We start from the raw sequence: 8,898 nt of genomic DNA on the forward strand, positions 1-8,898 counted from the left end.
ACAAGGGCAATTCTATGTTATTTTCACATCTTAGGGGTAATTTCATAACTTTTTATCTAGGGTATTTTTCGGAATTACAACTTTTGGCATGAATAATCAGAATTTAAGGTTTATGCGATTAATCGTTGCACTGATTAATCAATGAACTTGGATTTATTTATTACTAGACTTCTAATTTCTGATAGTGTCATCCAAGTCATATTCAATTTATATACTTTTTATTGTATTCGGATCATGTTTAGAGATGATTAACTACATACATGTGACAAAATATATTCATTAATGCATTAACCAATACCAACATGTTCCATAACGCATGCAAAATGTAGTAATGTATTACCTCAATTTTGGAGCCATAACGGTCAACCATTTAACACCATCGCTCTTGAACTTGAATTCGATGTCCCATAGTATCTTGGGTACATAGCAAAACAACTTGCATCAGAAACTGAACTTAAACGTGAAAATCGAATCAGATAGGAAGGTAAATCAGTGATAAATAACTTACTGGGTTTGAATTTGGTGAAATGGACTTCGGATTCGAACTAAAGACGTCAAAAAACATAGAATTTGACTTTTTGGGTCAAAGTCAACAGTCAAACTTGGTCAAAGTCAACGGGTTTGGTCAACGATCATGTCAAAGTTAACAGTTTGGGTCAAAGTTAATGGGTAATCCCTGTTCGAGTTGACTCAGGCTAATTCAGGTTGACTCGATTCGGTCCGAGTTGACTCAACCCGGTTCGAGGGTGTTCTATGACCGGGGAGGAGCCCCACACGCACATGGCGACGCGTCGAAGAGCTTGATAGAAGCGACGGGGTTGGGGACGTCGCTCGATCACTCCAATAGCTCCAATATTAAAAAAATCTTAATCAACCCAAAAATTAACCAAATCGAACAAAAAACCAAATGAAAAAGACACCGAGAACTTACCCTTGTCGAACGGCGACTGAGTGGCGGTGGAGCATTCCACCAGCTGGGTTTTAAGTGCACAATGATGAGGAGTCCAATGCGGAGGGCAGAATAACGTCGAGTTCGACAAGAAATTAACGAAATTGACAGTGGCCTGCGAGTTTTCAACGAACACTGATTCACAACGATCGACAGTGTTCTATAATAAGGGATTATAGGGGTTTTGGTCGCGGGAGGTCGCTGATGCTGATGATGGTGACGGTCGACGCCACGGATGGCCAAAATTGGTTGAACAGCAGGGAAAAGCTTGGGGACGAGGGGTGGTTTTGTGCTTCACGGGGGTTTGATTTTACGGGGAAGGAGGCCTAAAATTGGCCCGATATATTGAAAATATATAAAAGATTTATATTAATTAAATATTAGATGCAACTTAGGTTGAACGACTAAGGTATTTGCCTGATATGCAGTAGGACACAGATTCAAATCTTAAACCACACGTTTTCCCTTTTTTTTTCCAAAATGTTATGGGTAAATTACAGAAAAGGACATTGATTTCCTTAGAGTTCATATTTTTTGCTCAAAGGTTCTATCCTATAATCAACTTAGTCCATAGTTACCTTATTTTCCTTTAATTTTTAATTCCAAACTTTAATATTTCACAATTCAATCCTTGATTAAAAGTCGGGGTGTTACAACTATTCCATTGACCTGCAATGGCTGTGTTGTTTGTCGTAATGGTAGAAATAAATTGTGGGGTTCTTGTGATTGTGAGTATAACGGTATTAAAAAAGAGTGTTCTGTGTTGGATCTTTGTTTGGTTTCAGGACAAATTTGAGTTTGCCTTATGAATCCGAACTGATTTGGCCTTTGCCTGGTTTGATGCAAAGGGAAGCAACACAACAGACATTTCAACAAACACCTTCTTCAATTATAAGAATTATCGATTTTGTGTTATTGTAATTGCCCCATTGCTGTCATTGTTGACATATTAAAGAATTAGGGTTTGACTTAATGAATGCAAGTGAATTTGTCATCAAGAACTTTATCTACATCTATATTGAATTTTCAAATGGAGCCCCCTTCAAACCAAAGCTATTATGGATAGCCTTTTATCGATATCGAATACGTTCGGGATTCATATTTAGCATCTGCAATCTATTCTCTTATTCTTAGACTACTCAGTGAAACTTATCCTATACAGGAATGATTTATGTTGGGATTCAAACTTTAAATTTGTAGGAAGACCCTTTTTAGTGGTAACTGACTGCATGAACCAATTGAGCTAAGTTTCGAGTTTGACTAAGAATTCATTATTCTTTCTCTTTTGTGTATGTGAATTTGGTTACCATATATTGTAGGTGGTTAGCATGAACCAATTGGATTGGTATTTAGCATCTGCAATATATTCCCCTATTCTTAGACTACTCAGTTAAACTTATCCTATAGGGGAAGGATTTATGTTGGGATTCAAACCTTAAATTTGTTGGATACCATCTTTTTTTTGAAGTGATTACATAAACGAGTTGAACTGAGTTTCGAGTTCACTTAAGAATGCATCATTCTTTCTCTTTTAGACCTTTGGGTTGCTATAAATTGTAGGTGGTTGGCATGAGGAGATCATATCCTTTCTCTCTGGACAATGCTCTAGGTCCCCTATTTACAGCAAGTATCCTCTAATTTTTCATTCTATAAATGGACAAGTCGAAGCAGCTTCGAGTATCAATGGTAGCATATTCAATTTCGAATCTGGTACCCCGAGTTTCAGGTTCGATTGTGATTTCAGATTTAAATCCCGACTTCTCTTTCTCTAAGTTCCTTTACCCATTTTTTATGTTTTATTTTGCATCATTTTTCAGGGAAAGGCCTTCATGTTCAACCTCAAATAAGGAATCAAGGTTCAAGAAAAGCATCAAACAAGATGGGGTCTTTGATGGAGATTTTCTCACACATCACCTTCGACAACCATGCCAATGCGTTCGAGCTCGAAATTCAAGCACCCTTAATCAATTATACCCTATTGCAATTGTGAATTTCTCAACCTCAGATCATTAGCCTATCAGGTGAGCTTAAACAAAGTTTACAATCTATGCTTTTTGTAAAGTATTACTTGTTATTCCTCTTCATTTGCTCATATATTATCTCGTGAATGTGTTAAAGGCAAGCTTCAAAGATCTGATTGTCCAGCGGGGAGTTGGTGAGTTAAACCAGTCGTATCGACCTTACTACAACTTCTTACCACCAGCACTGGTGCAAATCGATAAAGCAAGTACAATATCCATAACCAATTGTAATGGTGGATAAGTAGGACATGTTGATATCGGTTTGAAACTATGAATGGTGTTTTTCTCTGTACAAAAGACGTCACGGTTCGAGCTTTGCAAATATCGGAATTCAAATTTCTGATGATACTAGATTTCAAGTTAGGATTTCATGAACCAATTAAGCTATACGTGGGGTGTGAAGCCATATGAATGTTTAAAGGAGAGATCAAATCTCTTGTGCCTTAAAGTTTCCTTTGTATGATTGAGCATCAAAACAACTCATTTTGAATTATCGAATCATTTGTTCCAACTTCAAAGTTATGTACTCTCAACATGAATGGAGTAGTTCCCAGAGCCTTCGAGTTTGTTACAGCCATCGACATCGTCTTCTCACTCTTTGGCAGCTGCTCCACCATTGGTTACAGAGGAAACTGCTAGTGGTGATTCAACAATAATGGTGGTTAATTAGAAGCTTGTTGAGGTTAAAAGGTTTGAGCCACGTTTGAGCTCGCACACTGCATGTCTGATCCGATAAGATCATCACCTATGCTTGGGGGTTAATCAGAAACTCGTTAACATTTTCATTTGGTAATTCAAACTCGAGCTCAACCCAAGCTCGAATTTATTCAAACATGGAGACTCAAACTCATTTTTTATCAAGTGAATGAGCTTGCTTGAAAGAGATCGACCTATTCGATTCTTATCTCAAATCAAACTAGTAAAAAGTAAAATTCAAGCAAGCTCGATCGAGCTTCAAACCTCAAATTTAGAAGTCAAACTCATCTACCGACATGCTTGGCTCAATTACACCTAATCCAAACGACGGCAACAATGAAAATATTTACTCTTACAAGAGAATGCAAGGTTAACATCAAACACAGTTCCATCCCATAGCTAAAGGAACCTAAATATTATAAACATTTACGGAATGCCTATAGTATTCAATATTGAAAGATAATCTGAAACAACAATAACTCCAAAACTTTGAGCCAAAAAATCACACTACTTAAGAAGATAGTATGCATCAATGTATAATTCATGAAAAGCAAAAGAATACAACAAAATAAAAACACCACAATGACAAACCTCCATACGAATATATTATTATGTGATGGCCATGAGAAAACGTACTTACAGTACCCAGACTGCAGTAACCTTGGATGATATTTACATAGTATGCAGGTTAGCTTCTTCCCAGGAGAAATAAATTTGGGGAAGCAATTTGAGTAGGAAACAAATTAATGACCCTTTTAGTCAAGTATACCTCGGGAGAAGATATGATATATCAATGCTCATTCCTTGGTACTGTAAAAAAAAATCATTCGGAAGGCTCCTTAGTCATTGAGAGAGACTCTATAAGATAGCAGAGGCACAACGTATCGAATTTACAGTGAAAAGAAACTTCTTTTCTAGAATCTATAGGAACCATCACTCCATATCTGTAAACAAATTATGGATCCAAACCAGCTTGTATGTTTGGAGAACTGGTGCCTACAGAGTGACACCTACATTGTGTTGGAATAACTAAACTATCTTCCGTGCTTTTGCAATGGCATCTACTCCATCCTGGACGGTTCGATAACTTACTGTTAGGTATGGCTCATAAATATACCGAGAAAGTCTCGTAGTGGGGGTTATGATTATGTGGGTTGGGGGTGCGGGGGCTATGGCCCCGTGGTATGGTACAAGGTTATTTTTGTAAATATGTACCAGGGTTTATTTATTATAAAAGGAGATGTAACCTAAACCTATGAGACATTGAATTAAATAAAAAATTTAGCGCTGCCTAAGGCACCGAGGACGTAAGCACATTGCTGAACATCATTAAAATTCTTATATTCTTTATGTTTTCTTTACCCGATTATTCAACAATTGGTATCAGATGTTAGGAGACAAATTTGAAGTTGCGAAATTCGATGGTCAAGGTAACTTCAAATTATAGCAAACAAGGGTGAAGGATCTGTTGGAACAGCATGGGATCCTGAAGGCTTTGCGACCTACAAATCCGGCGTCGATAGAGGAGAAAGATTGGGAAGAATTGCAGCATCGAACGATAGGAACCATACGATTATGTTTGGTAGACGAGGTCATGTATCACGTCATGCATCTATCGTCTCCAGATAAAATTTTGAGGAAGTTGGAAAGTCAGTTTATGTCCAAATCCTTAATGACTAAACTGTATCTAAAGCAGCGGCTGTATGGGCTGAAGATGCAGGATGATCATGATTTGGCTTAACACGTGACTGTCTTCAATCAAATCGTTTCTAATTTGGCTCAGCTTGATGTGAAAATTGAGGATGAAGATAAAGCAATGATTTTGTTGTGTTCGTTGCCTCCCTCTTACGAACACATAGTGACTACTCTTACATATGGGAAAGAGACTATCAAAGTTGAGGAGATTACTGCAGCCTTGTTGGCTCGCAACCAGCGGAAGCAGAATACAGGGGAAAACTCTTAAGCTGATAGCTTATATGTCAAGGGTAATCGAGACCGTGGATAGAAGCCAGAGAAGGCAGGGTCTGGGAAGCGAAATTTCAGATCCAAATCTAGGGATAAGAAGACAATTCAATATTACAAGTGAAAGGAGGTGAGACATATGAAGCGAGACTGTCCGAAGTTGAAAAAGCAGACTGATGAGAAGCGTGATGACTCATCCAAGTCTGTGAATGTGGTCGAGGATGACAATTTTGATTGCAGTGAGGGTGATATGCTCTCTATTTCAATGACTCAATTGACGGATACTTGGATTCTTGATTCTGGATGTTCTTATCATATCACGCCAAATAGGGAATGGTTTTCGACGTACATGTCGGTTAATTCTGGTTCTATCTATTTGGGTAATGATCGATGTTACAATATTGTTGGTATTGGTGATGTCAGAATTAAGATGTATGATGGTTTTGTTCGGACATTGTGTGGTGTTCGACATATCCCAGATTTAAAGAAGAATTTTATTTCTCTGGGCACTTTGCACAAGAATAGTTTTATCCCTAAGGCTGATGAGGATAGGAAAACCATTTGAATTGTTAAAGGAGCTTTGACTGTGATGAAAGGAAAGACGACTGCAGGGAATATTTACAGATTGTTAGGGAGTATCATTGTAGGTGGAGTTCATTCTGTTGAGTCATGTGATGATACTACCAAATTGTGGCATATGCGTCTTGCTCATCTTAGTGAATATGATATGGCTGAATTACATAAAAGAAATCTGTTGCATTGTGTTAAAAGTTATAAGCTCGATTTTTGCAAGTATTGTGTTCTTGGTAAACAGACTAAAGTTCGTTTCAAGACTGGAAAGCACACAACTAAAAGGATTCTTGATTATGTGCATTTTGATAATGGGGGCCTTCCACGACATCGTCTTTGGGTGGATCTAGGTATTATGTTACTTTTATTGACAATTTTCACGAAAAGTTTGGGTGTATTTTTTGAAACAGAAGTCTGACGTTTTTTAGAAGTTCAAGCTGTGGAAAGCTGAGGTAGAAAACCAAACATGATGAAAAATCAAGTGTTTATGGTCTGATAATGGTACGGAGTACACAGATTCACAGTTTCTAAACTTCTGTAAGGAGCATGGGATTAAGAGACATTTTACAGTGCACAAGACATCACAACATAATGATATTGCGGAACGAATGAACATGTCGTTGAATGAAAGAGCCAGATGTTTGCGGTTGAATGTAGGGCTTCCCAAAAACTTCTGGGCTGAGGCTATTAACAATGGCGTGCTATCTTATCAATAGATCATCAAGGGAATCATTGGTTGAGAAAGTTGTAAGAGATACGGACTGGTCATGATGTTACTTTTGATCACTTACAGATTTTTGGTTGTCCTGCTTATGTGCATGTGCCTGCTAATAAGAGATCCAAAGTTGATGCAAAATCGAAGGAGTGCATTTTTCTGGGTTACAAGAAATGTGTCAAAGGATTCAAGTTATGGGATCCAGTTGCGAAGAAAATTGTGATCAGTAGAGATGTTTTTTTTATGAACAACCCATGTTGCAGCAGAAGAAAGACACGACAGTGGTTGATTTCGAGCAGTTTCCAGTTGAGAAAACAGAAACTTCTCAACCAACTTCTGGTGGTTCCGCTACATATGATTTGCAGGATTATAGTCTCGCCAAAGACAGGGTGAGACGGACGAATATAAAGCCTCCGAACAGATTGGATTTTGAAGACTTGGTCTCTTTTGCACTTATTGTTAGCAGTGATGATCCAATTACTTTTCATGATGTTGTTACTAGTCAGGAAAACGACAAGTGGATGGCTGCCATGGTTGAGGAGATGGAGTCTTTGAATCAAAATCGCACATGGGAGTTAGTTCGCCTTCCTGAGGGTAAGAAGCCTATTGGTTGCAAATGGGTGTATAAGAAGAAACCATCATCAAGGCTCGTTTGGTAGCAAAGAGTTTTTCACAGCAGAAAGGAGTTAATTATGATGAAATTTTTTCTCCTGTGGTCAGGCACACTTCAATCCGAACAGTACTTACATTGGTGGCTAGTTGGGATTTGCATTTAGAGCAGATAGATGTTAAAACTGCTTTTTTGCATAGTGATTTAGAGGAGCAGATCTACATGCAGTAGCCTGAAGGCTTCACTCAACCTGGAAACGAGCATTTAGTTTACAGATTGAAGAAATCTTTGTACGGGTTGAAACAGTCTCCGAGACAATGGTACAAATGGTTTGACTCCTATATGATCAAGATTGGCTACAAACGATATGAGTATGATTGTTGTGTCTATGTTAAGAGCCTTGATGATGGTTCTTTTATTTTTCTGTTACTGTATGTTGATGATATGTTAATTGCTGCGAAGAAATTGGATGATGTTATCAGTTTGAAAACTTTATTGAGTAAGGAATTTGATATGAAAGATTTAGGTGCTGCAAAGAAAATTTTTGGAATGAAAATTTGTAGGGACAGAGACTCAAGGAAACTGTGGCTATCTCAACGGGGGTTATGTTGAGAAAATTCTAGAAAGCTTTGCGATGAGCAGCGCAAAACCAGTGAGCACTCCATTGGCGAATCACTTTAAGCTCTCATCAGAACAGTGCCCTAAGATAGATAAGGAAGTTGAAGATATGGCAAAGGTTCTGTATTCTAATGTTGTTGGCTGCTTGATGTATGCAATGATATGTACTCGTCCTGATTTAGCTCATGTTGTTAGTCAAGTTTGTAAGTACATGTCTAAACCTGGTAAGCAACATTGGGAAGCAGTCAAGTGGATCTTTAGGTACTTAAAGGGTACTGTGGGACATGAAATTGTTTTTGGTAGTCAGTAGGATAATCCTTTGGTTGTAGGATATGTGGATTCAGACTATGCGGGTGATTTGGATAATAGAAGATCTACGACAGGGTATGTCTTTACTCTTGGTGGAGGGCCTATTTGTTGGAAGTCTACTGTTCAATCTGTTGTGGCATTATCTACAACTGAAGCTGAATACATGGCAGTAACTGAAGCAGCAAAAGAAACTTTATGGCTTATTGGTTTAGTGAAGGAGTTGGGTGTTCAGCAAGGTGGAGTTCAGTTGCTTTGTGACAATCAAAGTACTATTCACTTGGCTAAGAATCAGGTATATCGTGCTAGAACTAAGAACATTGATGTAAGGTTTCACAAGATCAGAGAGTTGGTTGCATCTGGAGAGATTTTGTTTCAGAAGGTACATGCTGATGAGAATGCTGCTGATATGTTCACCAAGCCAGTTACGACAGACAAATTCATGCATTGC

Source organism: Hibiscus syriacus, unplaced genomic scaffold, assembly GCF_006381635.1.
Source record: "Hibiscus syriacus cultivar Baekdansim isolate YM2019G1 unplaced genomic scaffold, ASM638163v2 tig00111779_pilon, whole genome shotgun sequence".
Taxonomy (NCBI): domain Eukaryota; kingdom Viridiplantae; phylum Streptophyta; class Magnoliopsida; order Malvales; family Malvaceae; genus Hibiscus; species Hibiscus syriacus.